At 43.3% G+C, this 15,989-nt stretch overlaps 1 long non-coding RNA gene across 1 annotated transcript; it reads right to left on the bottom strand.

Annotated features, from left to right (window-relative positions):
* Positions 1-7,934: 7,934 nt before the first annotated feature.
* On the bottom strand, positions 7,935-11,939 carry LOC132591768 (uncharacterized). Its single transcript, XR_015951321.1, has 2 exons — positions 11,735-11,939; positions 7,935-9,141 (listed from the first exon to the last, which is right to left on the bottom strand). It is a non-coding gene; the product is annotated as an uncharacterized LOC132591768 (long non-coding RNA).
* Positions 11,940-15,989: the final 4,050 nt, after the last annotated feature.

Below are 15,989 nucleotides of genomic sequence, written 5' to 3'. Positions count from 1 at the left end.
TATTGTTTTACTTGATGTGGGGTGTAGCTGCCCCCCCATGGCTACTTCCATGGGCATCAATAATTTGGCTGAACTTCAGAAAACAGATCTTTCAAGTAGGGATTGGGGGGGGGGAGAGAAATTTGTTTCAGTTTGAATTTAAATACGCACTTACCTAATTCACACTTTCAAAACAGTATTCAAGCTGAAACACAGCCATCCTTTGAAATTCACAGTTCTCAAAAGTTTGCAGTGTGGCTTTCCAGCCAAGTAATGTGTGCAAAAAGTGTATTTACTGGGGTTAAATGTACACAAAAATGCAGCTATTGGCAAAAATAACATACAACAGGAAAAACTGTTTTGCAATTTTTTTAAAAAAAATGTATTTATTAAAGATTTTCAAACAACAAAAACATACAAAAATACAAAACACAAAAAGAAAATACAAAACACAAAAAATGCAAAATACAAAAAATATAAAAACAAAAATTCTAACTTAAAACCCTTATTTCTAATCTATTGGCTTCCTCATTCCTCCTCCTTCTGCGATTCTTTACATATCATCTGTAGTAAACTCTAAATCTTATATAATTTCTAATTATTAATTTAATATTGCCTTATTTCTCTATCTTTTACATCTTATCCTTTTATATTCTATCTATATCTTACTTCTTAATTAAATTATCATTAACTTCTAACAATACCTATTACATACCATTGTATTAACTGCAACCTCTATTTTATCTCCCTAAACTGTTTTGCAATATTCACACTTAAAATGCTGAATGAATTTTCATGAGGATTTTTATTTTTTTAAGCAAACTAATGTAGAAATGTGGATTAGAAAAATGAGAAACTGAGAAAAACTGAAATGGACACATTTGCCCATCCCTACTTTAAAGACCCTAGGAAGTTGATAGTTCATTCTGATTTGAACTCAGTCTCAATAGTGCCTCTTCTGCTTTTTGTGCCTATCTTTCTCAGGCTCCATCCTGTTACTGAGAAGTGCCTTTGTCCTGGAGGCACCTTCTTGCCTCTCCATGGTCTCTTCCCATGTGTTAGGAATCTGTCCTGCATTGGCCAGAAGGCTCATGCACTGAGCATGTCAGCCTCTCAGTGGAATTGGGCTTGAGGGTTACAGTCTCTGAGAGCCCAGGCTTGGGAGTCTCAGTTCAGGAGACCAGGTTTCAGGGTCTCTGGTTGTTGAGCTTGGGCTTGGGTTTGGTTTGGTTCTCTTCCTCAGTGTAGGCCACAAGTTCCCCACTTTCTTGGTCCAGGCTGCAGATGGTGGTCGAGCTCATGAGAGGGAAAAGGCAAGGTATATGCCTGAAAAGAAGACAATGTCAGAGGAAAAAGGATGAGAGGAGGAATCAAGGGGGAGCAGAGAAGGAAGGAATAAGAACACAAACAGGAAGAAATTTGAAATGACCACAGAAAGGAATAGGTAATCACAGGAGAGAAAAATAAAGATGTGGTACATGATCAGAAGAATGAGAGAAGAAAAAAGATAAGCAACAGAACTGAGGACAGCAATAAGAAGAGAAAATAAGAGGGGGGGGAATTGGGAAACTGGGAGACCAATAAAGAGAATATTAGCATAATCAAGATGAGAAATAATCAGAACTTTAACTGGAGTTTTACCAGATGAATCTTTGAGATATTGATTTTTTTTAGCAAGTCTCTACAACAGAATTAATGTGTGGATGAAACGATAGAGCACAATCAAATAGCACAGCAAGACTTTGAACAGTAGAGGAAATAGGAAAAGAAGTAATATTGACAATAAGCAGCAGTAGAATACCAGTAAAAGATTTTGCAGGAAATGTGATAAATTGAGTTTTGTACATTTCAGCTTCCGATTGTGTTGTGACATCTAAGATGAGATTGCTGTTAGTCAGTTAGTAGTAATATTGCCAAGAATAGAAGAAGCTATCACTGGAGCAGAAAAATAAATAAATTTGAATATCATCAGCATAAATATGGTAATTTAAACCAAAGGAGGGGATCAGATGGACAAGCAAAGGAATATTAAAAGAAACTGGGCCTCTCAAACGATGAAAACCAAGAAGAGAGACAAACAGAAACACAAAAAGAGTGAATGGAAAGATAAAGAAACCAAGAAATAACTTGATTTCTAAAATCCAATGGAAGATATTTTTCCTGGAGGCAAGCACATATTCCAGAAGAAATGGACTATCGTAGACACAACTTCAAATGTTGAGATACGGGGTGTGACGATTGGAGTCTCCCACTTAGCAGAGTCCACGGGTGAGAGAACTCCCTGCTTGACCAATTTATCCAGCTCTGCCTCGATCTTGGGTTGCAGTGCAAATGGCACTCGCCTTGGTTTGAGTCAGATTGGGGCCACCCCGGGGTCCAACTCGAAGTCAACTGGGGGCCCTTTATAACAACCCAGTTTTCCATTAAAGAGACCAGCAAATTCCTTGCATAATGCCTTGCTCATCTCAGGGCAGGTTTGGATTGAATTAAGCCCTGAGATACTCAGTCCCAGGGCGGGGAACCAGTCAGTGCCCAGGAGACTGGGGCGACTGCCCTTCGCAATCACCAGTTTGAGTACAGCCTGTTTGTCCAGGAACTGTACTCTCACGGCACACATTCCCATAACATGGATGGGGCCTGCTGAGTACGACTGCAAGGTTGCCGGGAAGGGCTCCAGAGGGGGCAACTTACCCCTGGGGAAGAATGTCTTCGCGGTCTGGTCCGACACGATGGTGAATGCAGATCCGGAGTCCACCTCCATGTCGCACTGCTGACCCTCAATCTTCACCTTGACGTGTGCCTTGCCTTGCGCTGGAAACTGCACGGCCCTCCCGTTGATCTCCGTTACGTAGTGGCAGTCCTTTAGAAAACGAGTTGCTGTGGGCGGTCTGCGATGCTCCAGTCTAGGTGCTCCTGTCGCTCCCGACGCCGCCGATCTACAGACCCTGGCGATGTGACCTGTCTTTCCGCACGTCCGGCACATAGCATCCCTGAAACGACAACTCTTCCGCTCATGGTTTCCGCCACAACCTGGGCAACTGCCTCGGCGATCTTTGTGCACTGTGCAGGCCTGACGCACCAACTCGACCCCACGGACTGGGCTCTGGCTCGGAGTAGCCTCTAGCTCGTCCATGGCATGCGCAACTTCTATCTGTAGCTTAGTGGCCTTGCGACTGGCATCAAGCTCCTCTCTTTCATAATTCTCTGTGGCGGTGGCCTCCTTCAAGGCTGAAGCAAGGGTAACCTCTTCTTTAGCCACGATGCGTCTTCTGGCTTTCTTGCTGCTCAGACCACCAATAAACCGATCCAGGAGAGTCTCTTCCAGATTTTGGAAGCCGCAGTGCTGAGCGAGCTTCCGGAGTTCAGCCAGAAATGTGGATACAGACTCCCCAGCATGCTGCTGCCTCTTATGGAACTCCATCCGCCGGGCCATCTTGGTCTCAGTAGGCGCAAAGTGGCTTGTTAGGCAGGCAAGAATATCTTTGAGAGATGTCTCACTCAGCTTCGCTGGAGCAAGTAATGCCTTGGCCAGCTTGAAGGTCTCGGGCCCACAGTAGCTCAGGAATGTGGCCCTTCTTTTGCTGGCATCGGTGATCCCTTGAGCCACTGCAAAGAACTCGAAGCGTTCAACGTAGTCTTCCCATGTGTGGGGCTCTGATGGCTGGAAGGGCTCCAATACCCTTGGACTCTCCATTGTCCTAGCGGGCAGGGTCGTCTTCTCAGCTGGCCAGTGAGTCTTGTTCTAAGCTGCAATCCGGACTCTGAGGCAGGGCTGTGTTTAACCGCTCCTCAGCATTCCGGATCCCACCTTCGTCGCCAGTTGTTGTGACGTGGGGTTTGTGATTTCAGCTCTCTTGACATAACATGCTGGAGACAGTTCTCTAGTAACAGCTCTTTATTAAAGTGAACAAGACTGACTCTGAGGGCAGGAAGGCTACATTTATAGGGACAGGGAACTAGCTAGAAAGGGATACATTTTGGAGGGAACAATATCAGGCAATCACAGTGCTGCCTTTTGGAGGAAACCAATAAGACAGAGGATCCAAATACAGCAGCTTAAATGAACCAATAGTAGCTGTACCCTCTGGAACCAAAAGGCAGTTACTTTATCCTAATGCAATACAGACAATAATAATACAGATATAAAATCCTTTGACTCAATACACAACACCGGGGTAGGATGGGAATTTAATGTAGGTTTGACGAGATTGAGTTGTGAATGATTTTGGATACAGGTCAGAGAGGTGACAAGTGAAAGACAGAGAGGGCTCTAATAATGGTCTATGTAGTCTTCACATGGGTTCTAGTTTAGCACAAAGCACTAGTCTGGAAATGCAAATGTGACCTTAGAAAGCCCTGTGCTTATTAAGCCTTCAAATGTGCCATAGGAATATATGTACATATGTCTGTTCTGGGAACATTTTGATTTCTGAAAATGGAGCATTTTATTCTTCAAAGGAAGTGTTTAACTTTCAAAACATAAGAATTAAATACAGATAAAACACCGACACATTGAACTTAAAATAGTAGAGGAGAAAGTTGAAACCTGGACAATGAGGCATGAAATGAAATATGCTGGATGCCACCAGAGAAACAGTCAGAAGCATTAAGATGAGCTTGAGGGACATCTTTGAAAACAAAGAAATGAAAGCGGTGATAGGAAAACATGTCAGAGGAAGAGAATAAAGATGCACACACATTGAGTGTGCATGAATTTGATTTGAGTTGTAAAGCCAACTGTTTGAAAGTTGAGTCGTGCCAGATCCTGCTCTCTGCTAGTAACCTTTTAATTCCAGTGCAGTCTGAAGTGGCAGATTTGTGACCAAATTTTACTGACTGGTAATTCAGTTCTCTGCCAAACAGCTTCCTGCTCCCCTATACCCCATCCCCATAAAACCCTGCTAGAAAACTAGCGTGCCAAGGTAAAGGCTACATGTCACGGTCCGGGATACAGGCAGTCCGAGTCCCGGCTTGGTACGTCAGGACTGGGGTAGAGGTCGGGAAGCAGGAATCAGCAGCCCAGGGGTCAGGAAGCCAAGAGTCCACAAATCAGGGAACCAAGAGTCAGGAAGCCAAAAGTCCGAGGGTCAGGATACCAGGAGTCAGGAAGCTGAAGCATAGCTAGGTGGGTAGCGTGTTGCTGTGGCAAAGAGCCAAAGGGAAATACTGGTCTTCTATACCCCTCCTGGCCCTTGCCACCAGGTGCTACGAGTCTTCTGTCAAGCCTCACCTGTGCGGCCCCGCCTTGCCCTTCCAGGCCAAACTCAGGAAGGCCCCAGTCCTGCGAGGCCCTACCAGTCACAGGGCCCGGCTCCTGCATGCACTCCTGACACTACACTAGACCCTTCTCCCTGGCATTTAGTTTTCCACATGGAGAAGCATTTCATGGTGAGATGCCACCTGCAGTCTGTAGGTGGTGGGGAGGTCTATGTGAACAGGGCCAGGGCCAGGGCCAGCCCAATACATTTTGCCCCAATATGGCACCCTTCTCCTATCAGAGAAGAAGTAGGGAGTGAAGAGCTACATCAGGAACAAGCGAGGAATAGAAATATACACCAGGATCCCCTGCCTCTGTGGATCCTGCTGCCTGAGACAGTTGTCTCACCTTACCTCATGGGTGGGCCAGCCCTGGAAGGGGGCATGTGAAGGGAGGGTGTGAAATCTGCTCCGTTCCCCAACTTACCACCGCCGTGCTTCCTTGGTTTAAGCCAGGCATCCCCAAACTTCGGCCCTCCAGATGTTTTGGACTACAATTCCCATCTTCCCCGACCACTGGTCCTGTTAGCTAGGGATCATGGGAGTTGTAGGCCAAAACATCTTGAGGGCCGCAGTTTGGGGATGCCTGGTTTAAGCAGTTTTTTTCTCAACTCAGCTCTAATATGGAAACAGGACACCTGAGAGTAAACTATGTAGAGACTGGAGTGCAGTAACAAGGCAGGAGCGTGTTTTCATGTAAAGAACGGACACTCTCACACACCTTATTTGGAGTAGGAATGGTAAAATCTGTGTGGTTGTTGTGTCTTCTCTAGTTTGGGCATGGAGAACTGGAATCCTGCAGGGAATGTGCAGCAGCATTGTCTAAAGCAAAATTTAAGCTGACTAGGAACCCATGCCCTAAGACCTCCCTCCGTCCTTTTGCACGAAGCACCCAAAGAATGGAGGAGGGAGCATGAAAAAGTTATTCCTTTCCTTCCACAACTTCTTTATATCAAGGATGCCTTGTCCTCAGGCTTTCGAATAAGCCAGTACTTATGCAAAACCACCAAATACGGGGTTCCGTAGTGTGAGGGACAGAACTTACAGGCAGGTCCCTCCCATCTTAAGCAGCAGCTCATCACCCAGCGGGAGTACTAGTGGGGAGGGAGAGATCTCCAGCGGAGATTCAGGAAGTGGTGACCGAGGCTCAGGCAAGGTAGCGGAGCCCATGCCCAGTGTGGGAAGGGAAGTGGGAGGCAAAGGAAGAAGACCAGTCCCACCGATCCCGGAACTGAGAAGGAAACGACGGGGGCGGAGATTCAGTATCCCTAGACTTCTTTGCTGGAGGAAAACGCGCGAATCTCCATTCGGAGGTTCTGACCCCTAACTGACAACATGTACATAGTATTGCTCTGCACTGTAAATAATCAGCACTAAATAAAAGAATGAAAAGACAACGCCTGGAGGAGTCATTACTCTAGAGTAGCCACTGCCGCGCCTGTGACACATAGGGATAGAATCCAAGGTTTTCAGAAAGAAGACAAAATTAGGACGCATGATGAAATAAAGTGTTTTCAAGTCATTGAAATGCAGAGTATTCTATTTTTTTTTTTAAAAAAAACAATTAAAAATTAAATGAACGAAATGTGTGCTGCTAATTGAATGCATTTCTTCCTTCATCCTGGAGCAGGAAGGATGATTCTGTTGCGAATGACAAGCTTTCCTTAAAGGGGGAACTGCAGTGGCAAGAGAAAATAGATTCCACCGACTTGTAATCACACTCGTCAGACACAATGTACCATTTCTTCTTTTCTTTGCGGCAGGAATGGTAAGGAAATAGTATACAGTGGGCTCAGCAAATTGTTTTTCGTGACAGAAGTTAATTCTAAACTAAGTATTCCCTGAAACAGGAACAGAGAAAACATTTTTACATGTCTATCATTTGTCCTTAGAGGACACGAAACAAATATGTTTTATAAAGCTTGACACTGGTATTATTCTGCGTGGCCTCCGGCTATATGCTTTTCTTTCCTGGTTTATAGAATTGAAAGGGGTAAGAAAACAGCTTCGCATTAAGAGGAACACAGTGCACAGGTTAATCATACCATGCAGAAATCAAAATGTTGCCAACGGAAGAATGGAGCATGAGCAGCCAGGGAGCAATAAAATAAAATAAAATAGAAAGATGTTGGCGAGGGAAGGTGTGGGATGCTAATATCTCTGTTGCATTTCAGACATACACTTCTCCGTGAATCGCTGATGTGGCTGTATAAGGAAGTTGTTGTTGTTGTTTTTACTATTGTTGACAACAGAAAACACTTGTAATAATCCCTGACTTAAAAGTGAATTGCAGTATTTCTTAATCAAGAGATCCACTAACTGGGGCTGGAAGTGAAACTGAAGATGTTTAAGTTTTAAAAAGGAAACCAGTTAAAGGCAGAAAATACGTGATTTTCACATTATCATCTGCAGCAGGTATAAATCAAGGTTAAACTTAGCTTTCTGTTCAAAATACAGAGAGCCGTATGGTACAGATCTTCTACTGCTTGGGTACCCATTCATTAGTCAATTAGTCTATTCACTGCAGCCTTAAAGGTTGAAAGGTTGTCAAAGGTTGAAAATTTGTTCATACAATCTCAGACCTTACTTTGCTAAGAAGATGCATGCTGGGATTCCCTTCCTATGCTACTCTGCCCTTGTGAACAAATTTAGTATTATCAATTGTTGTCTGGGGCAAAGACGGCACGACTCGAGGCAGGTTGAACTCAATGGGAAGGCGACCAAGAGCAGAGCTCGAGGGCTTCCTTTTATTGAAAGCTCAGGATGACAGTTAATCATTACAACGACAGTGTAACTTCTAGCCAATTACAGCAGTGCAGTCCCATACAAGGTGATGTTTCCTGTAACGTCACACCCGGTCACTCCCTAAGACATCCTCCATAGCCCACGTGTTGTTTTGCCATGCCCTCTGTCCATGCTCCAAGCACATGTCACTCTGTAAACACCCCCTCCTAGTTCCCATTGTGTTGCCCTCCTTGGCTTGACCCATCTGGTTTGCCCTGATTCATCCAGTTCCATCCAGATCCTCCTTGATCCTTCTAGCTCTGTTGTGACCTGTTGCCCTGCTGACCTGAGCCTCTGACCTGTCCTTCTTCACGTGTCTCCCATTCTGACATTAGCCGGCTTGCCGTGCTAATGCCCACACTCTCGCAGATCGGTGTGGCTTGCCAGCACCAGATCTCAGTCATTCCCACACATGCAAGCACAATTTCCTCGTGTTATCCCCACATCTCCCCTTTTTTTGTTTTTTAAATATGAGTCTGAAATATGAAATAGATGAGTGAGTGAGTGAGGGGTCTGTAAACCTTTGACATGTGCAAAACAATCTTGGAACAGAGGCAACTGTCAGCTGTCACCGCTTGTACGGGTTAACCTGTCAACTCCTGAAACTCTTTCCTTTTAAATAATACCTTATAAACCTTATAACAAATATTATAAAACTTTGCATAAACTCTTGTATAAATAACACAAATGAAACCTTGCAACAATGTCCATGAAAATAGCAAAAGTAGTCAGTCTCTCGGAATGCGAGGGTATAACAGCTTAAGTTCGTTCCTTCAAGAAAGATAAACTGCACCCCTCAACGTAGGGGAAATTTTAAACTTTAAACTTGTGGTCAGTCTTTGTCCTTTACTGCGACTTGGTATGCTCATGTTCACACACTCTTGCGGAGTTGATAGTGAGGCATGTGAATGCAGCCAAAAGCAAGCAAACACGATCACAGTCCCTCTGTGGATCCTGTATCTGAAGCCTTGCTAAGTCCAGCAATGAGGTAGACTGGTCCAGAATGCTGGGCACCGGATTGGGCACTGGGTTCTGCTGTCTCTGGCACTGAAGCTGAATCCCTTTCCACCAAGCCATCTCTCCACAGTCTCACACTTCGAGCCAGATGCCAGATAGGTTTACCTGTAGAAGGCAGAAGGGGGACAGGTCCTTGCCAGAGAGAGAGTAAAGCCCTGTATCTAACCAAGGGCTGGAGATTTCACACTAGTATTAATAAATTTAAAAATATGAATAAATATTTAATGTAATAATAATTTGTGTTTAGCCATAATAATTTTCCAGGGTAGTTTCCCCTTTCTTTTTTATATTTGTGAAGAGAAACTTTTGAAAAAACAGTAGTTGCAAAATTAATGCATTTAAACCAAAAACAAGAAACTAGGCCAATTTAGGGTTTAAGAGTGAGAAATCTGTAGCTAAGAACAGCTCAACCAGTGCTAAAAGAGAAAGAATTAAATCCTGGAGGGAAAAAACATTAGTTACAATATTACTGGAATTCCTGTAGAAAAATAAATTCGAGTCAGAGCTTGGGCAATCTGAAAAGAACAAATCCTGTAAAGAGCAATCAAAAGTAACTAGAGAGCAGAGTTAAGACTCCCATGCTCACACCTTTGAATGAGGAATAGAATATACAAAACCTAGAAAATCAGTCAGTTTTGACACCAGATGTACTGAAAAATATGATACTTGCAGAAATACTCTGTTGTGAGAAATAATAACAAAACCCAAACCTATTAATACTTGAATAGGTATAAGGTAACCTATGCATTTGAAAAGGAATAAAAATAAACTAATGTGTAGCCAAGAAAGTCAACCCTAGGAAGAAGTGCTAAAGGGAAGACAATGCAAACTGAAGTAAGAAATAGCAACACACTAAATCTAAGCCTATTAATGGGTATAGGGTTATTTATTCTGACAAAAAGGCTCAAAAGATTACAGAAAAATCTATTATTTAATCCAAAAATCTGACATTTAAGAGAAAGGTAAAACCTAAACACTATCGTAGAAGGAATCCCAATAAATTACACAAAAGAGAAATTGAAACAGAAATCTCCCGCCTTTCTGAATGCCCAAAATGTTAGGAGGATACATTTAAAGAAAAGTGTGCGAAGAATGCTAAAATGAAGAAAAATCCTAAGAACTATGTTACAAGCTGTTTGGTTAAGCTGCATCCTTACTTCCAGAAAATAAGGAAGAAATTAATGCTATCAAGATCTAGTGACCCAGCCTTGCTCTATGAAGCTATGCTTGGGCAGAAATATATCAATTAGCAAGATGAAACCTTTATAAAAATGAAATGCACACAGCAAGACTTGGACTTGTTTCCAGACTTGGAGTAATGTGAGCACCTTACAAATATATGAGGTGAGTGTGTGAATCTCAGTTTCACAAACTAGTAACTAACCAGGAACAGATAATGTTGCCTTTCATAAGATACAGTGTTACCAGAAGAAAATGAAGAAAAATGCTGACAAACTGAAGAGAAAAGTCTAGACTCCAAAACTAGAAAATTCCAAATGCTAGCACAGTTTTTAGACTAAGTTTTCTCCCAGTGAAGACCCTTTTTAAAACCTGTGCCATGAAATGCTGGCATATCTTAGGAAATGGCGGTCTGTAACGTTTGCCAATCCCAAAAGCTTAATGGAATGCTGTTGGAACAACAGTGTTGGCAAAATCAAGGAAATTCAGTGACACACAGAATATTTCTGAGAGGATGTTGCTAAAATCCTCCTGACTCCTGACTCCAGACTCCTGAAGCCAACCCAGAGCTTAGCTCCAGCCGGAGCTTGCAAGTTCCCAGCTCTGTGTTTGCTAAAAGCCCTGAATGAGGGAGAAATGCAATTCTGCATTGAGTACCTAACAATGAGCTGGTAAAAGGCTCTGGGAAATAGGTGGCAATGAGAGACACCCTCCCGCTGCAAGTCAGATTCCCAGAACGTGAAGGTAGCGGCCACGATCCCTGACGGGAGTGGGGTTGCCAGGAGGAGCAGGAGAAGCAGCAGAAGCAGCAGCTGCAGCGCCTGCCCCTGTCCCTGCCTGATGCCACGTCCAGCAGAAGCACCCAAGAGCCGGCGCTCAGCGGCGCTTGCTGGCATTGCGCGCTTGGCACAGCCGGCCTGAATTTGCCCCACTTGGAAACGGCTGGGCGTGGGGTGTGCGCGCTTTGTCGGGCAGAGGAGCTGCTGCGATCCGGAGCCGGCAGCACTCCCTCTGGCCGCTCTGAGGAGCGCAGGTCTGAGGAGGAGGGAAAAGAGGAGGAAGAGGAGGAGGCAGCAAAGCGGCAACAACTCTGCTTCCAACCCCTCTCTGATCAAGGTTCCTTTCATAAATCTTAATCTGACAGCTTCTTCTACCGCCTTGTTGGGGGGCAGTAAAGAAGCGACAGACAGATTCACTTCCGGAAGCCTTGTTGCCTTAGGGGCTGATGTCGCGGGGATTAAAACCTCCCCCTGGAGCTGAGGAATATCGGGTGGAGATGGTCCCTTGATACTTGATCCTGATGATCCTAATGAAATCTCCACCTTTTCTATTGCTTCCCTGCGTCTTTGCCACAGCAACACAGTCACTATGAGTACCCAAAGCGTGGACATTTTGTCCCGATTCTCTCCCAATATTTAGAGAACCCGCCTCTAGGTACTAGGGCATGAACTTCTGATATCCTCTGATAATTTTCCTAGCGCTCCTATGCTAGAACCTGCCTGACCGAAAGTTTACAAACCTTCTGCAGTTCTTCTGAGTGGCCTCTCCTTTGAACTGCTTCTAATGAACCCATACTCACGGGGAGCGCGCTGCGCTGAGGTACCTAGACTTGTCCAGTCTCTTATGAGCATGGGGTGAATCGCATCACGTCCGGCGGCACCAGATGTTGTCTGGGGCAAAGACGGCACGACTCGAGGCAGGTTGAACTCAATGGGAAGGCGACCAAGAGCAGAGCTCGAGGGCTTCCTTTTATTGAAAGCTCAGGATGACAGTTAATCATTACAACGACAGTGTAACTTCTAGCCAATTACAGCAGTGCAGTCCCATACAAGGTGATGTTTCCTGTAACGTCACACCCGGTCACTCCCTAAGACATCCTCCATAGCCCACGTGTTGTTTTGCCATGCCCTCTGTCCATGCTCCAAGCACATGTCACTCTGTAAACACCCCCTCCTAGTTCCCATTGTGTTGCCCTCCTTGGCTTGACCCATCTGGTTTGCCCTGATTCATCCAGTTCCATCCAGATCCTCCTTGATCCTTCTAGCTCTGTTGTGACCTGTTGCCCTGCTGACCTGAGCCTCTGACCTGTCCTTCTTCACGTGTCTCCCATTCTGACATTAGCCGGCTTGCCGTGCTAATGCCCACACTCTCGCAGATCGGTGTGGCTTGCCAGCACCAGATCTCAGTCATTCCCACACATGCAAGCACAATTTCCTCGTGTTATCCCCACAATCAATATTTGAAGTTCTTGTTTTGAACAGTATTTGTTTATGGAGGTATTTCTATTCTGCCTTTTTGCTGCAAATGCTTCATGAAACAAAACATACAACTGAAATATGAGGGAGAAATCTGTTCTGTTGCAAGAATGATGGCATGGTCTTCAGTACTCTAGACATTCCTAAGGTTGGTGTATTCTCTGGGCTGTCACTTAAATAACCACGCATGTCAAAGTGGGTCTTATCTCGACTGAGCAGGGTAGTATCATTGTCTACCTGGTCTTAGAAATGGTGGCTCCTGTCAATACAACCCAAGAATACATTCACTTTTTGTGCCACAGCATCACATCATTAGTTCATGTTCAGTGTCTTATTCACTGTAACACCTAAATAGTTATCTGAAGCTTTTAAAATAGGTGCTGCCTATTACTAGTATACTAGTATAGTATACTATAGTATTACTAGTATACTAGTATAGTCCCGAAATTAAAAGACGCCTGCTTCTTGGGAGAAAAGCAATGACAAACCTAGACAACATCTTAAAAAGCAGAGACATCACCTTGCCTACAAAGGTCCGTATAGTTAAAGCTATGGTTTTCCCAGTAGTGATGTATGGAAGTGAGAGCTGGACCATAAAGAAGGCTGATTGCCGAATAATTGATGCTTTTGTATTTTGGTGCTGGAGGAGACTCTTGAGAGTCCCATGGACTGCAAGAAGATCAAACCTATCTACTGCTGCTCTTCTTTGCTTTTGTCCCCAGGTCAAGAATAAAAGCACAGGTTAGCTCATGCACAGGTGATGCTGCCTTTGAAAAGGGCACTCAGTTATTTTTTGTTTAAGAGCACAATCACAGTTGTACTTATTCATATTATCTCTTTTAATCAAGTATTGGGAGACAGCAGTAAACTACTAATGAGTCTTGTAGGGTAATTTAGCCCGAAACTACTCCTGGCTATTCAGACATCATTCCTGTAGTAAAGTGCATGCTTTTAGCCAATAAATTATTATTTCCAAGATGCCACTGCGATATTCTGACCAGAGATGTGCTAAATGTATTGGTGGGGTAGATTTTTCCTTCTTCTTGAGAACACTTAGTCTGTGCAAATGTTTATACAGTACTGTTCCCTGGCTCCAACTTCTTCCTGCTTCCGGGATCAATCACAAATGCGATCCCACCCAATCTAGGATTACATAAGCCCTCTTCACACATTAATCACATCGAGTTCCAGGCATAGAAAGGACCTCAACACTGAAATCTCCAAACCTGTTATCTTGACATGGTGGTCATGCCAAGATATTTTTTGACATGCCAATGAAGGCCAGTGAGCTTTGGTTCAGCTCACAGAAGGCGTTCCAGAACTAGATTGAACTATGACATTTGGGGTTTTATTTAATGAGCAATGTTTAAAAATTATGTACCTATTTGTTGCAGAAAATAAAATGTCTTGAGCTTCACCTAGCAGGGAATGAATGCACTGCGAAAAGATGAGTTCCTGCTTTGCCAGATTCAGCTTACTTATTAATAGAAAGGACTCTGAAGGTAGCAATTTATGAGTGCCTAGGCACAGCTTTGTGTGTAGAAAAGCAGCCTGGTGGGTTAACACATCCACCTATAAATAAAAGCAGTGACAGCTCTCCTGTCAGTACACACTGATGGACGGTTCCTTTTTCTGCCATTATAGCCTTGTGAATGTGGGAAAATTAATTTAAGTGGTAGTTAATTTCTAATGAATTCCATCCAACCGGTTAATATGGTCCCTTGATGTTATGGTAACCTTCATGGATCATTGCATTATGTAAATATTATACACACACACACACACACACATATATATATATATATGAAGGTTGAGTTTTGTCAAACCAGGTACTTACACTTACACACACACACACACACAAACAAACAACTGGGAAAAATTAACTATCACTGAAAACTAGGTTATTTAATATATTTAATAGCTAATTAAACTTCCTTAAAGTGGCCCTACGGGGCAAAGTCATTCATCATTAATTCTTGCCACCACTATTCATCTTTCTGCAAAGTGTGTCACCGTTACTTTTACTTGGGGCCAAATTATAAACTTGCACTCAAAGAACATGTGCAACAGACTCCCTAACAACGTGATTTTATGCGTGTTTGTTCAGAGTTACACCAGAGGAAGTGTGCATAGCACTCCAGCCCCAATTTCAACAACTGTGGAACAATCATATGACTCAGCATTTATGAAAGTATTTTCTCTCTTTCCAAAGGGAACACAGCAGACAAGGAATTTGTACAGCTTGTTCCTTCTTATGAGTTTTGGTCTTCTTTTCCTCCATTTCTCCCTCTCCGCTTCTTCCTCCCCCCGCCACACACTTTCTACTGGGGATAAACTTATAAAAATAATAAAATAGAAAAGGGATAGCTATAGGGATACAATAAACAGCTTTGAACTGAGTCAGACATTAATATGGTAATACTTCTCCAAGTATTTATATGTCTCTCCAAGACATTAATATGGTAATACTTCTCCAAGGTCTTGGGCAAAGATCTTTCCTGAATGGAGATATCCAGGACTGGCATTGAATTATTGAATTATTTTTCAAATCGTTGTCTTCTTAATCGTTATCACCATATGGTCCCTTTTGAGCATTTAAAATGCTTTGCACACGCAAGCTCCCCCCCAACATGGCTGGATGGGATTCATCCAAAACTTCTGGAGGGCAAGAGTTTGGCGAAACTGCTCTAAGTTATGTTGAACTGTTTGGTGCACTGGTACACCTAACCTACTCACATATACCAGTTTAATACCAGCTTTATACCAGTTTAAATGCGGCACGTTTTTTATTTAAAAATCTGTTGCATTAGTGGCACAGTGTAGCTTAGTTTTTTCGCCGTTATAGTTTTTCCCATAAAGCATCAGTGTGTTATGCTAAAACACCTCGAGTCTGCTATGAATAACTGCAGGTTATGCAGCAGAAGCCTATTTGGCAAGAAACCCAAGTTTTACAAATGAACAGAGGATGAATCCTTACTGAGCTATAGGTAGAGCTGCAGCTCATCTGTATTTGAAGATGGGAGATTTGAAGACTAATTTGGATACCCTATTCAAGTGTACGTGAGATGCATTTTAAAAAATGCGTCTTACTTTGCCTGCTGTCCTCCACCCCACTTCTTTATAAAGCAAATACTTGGAGGAAAAATAGGTTTGGATTTTTCCACAGGTGGGGGCAACTAGTCACCTGCAAAAGCCTGTGGCCTTGGATGTGGATCTCCATTTGTGTGTATGTAGAAAATAATAATAATAATAATAATAATAATAATAATAATAATAATAATATTTATATCCCGCCCATCCAGCTGGGTTTCCCCAGCCACTCTGGGCGGCTTCCAACAGAACATTAAAATACAATAATCTATTAAACATTAAAAGCTTCCCTAAACATCCATTTATATGCCATCTTTCCTCCAGTGGGCATATATGAGAGTGCCATTCTTCCCTGCTAGTACTGGTCAAATGTAGACCACTCTCATATAGTGAGGTTTTGTATCATTTGTCTTCTGACTACAACCTAAG

The sequence above is a fragment of the Zootoca vivipara genome, chromosome 8, assembly GCF_965207765.1.
Source record: "Zootoca vivipara chromosome 8, rZooViv2.hap1.1, whole genome shotgun sequence".
NCBI classification, from domain to species: Eukaryota; Metazoa; Chordata; class Lepidosauria; order Squamata; family Lacertidae; genus Zootoca; species Zootoca vivipara.
The sequence above is the reverse complement of the archived record's forward strand: the minus strand, read 5'-3'. Positions and strand labels throughout refer to the sequence as shown.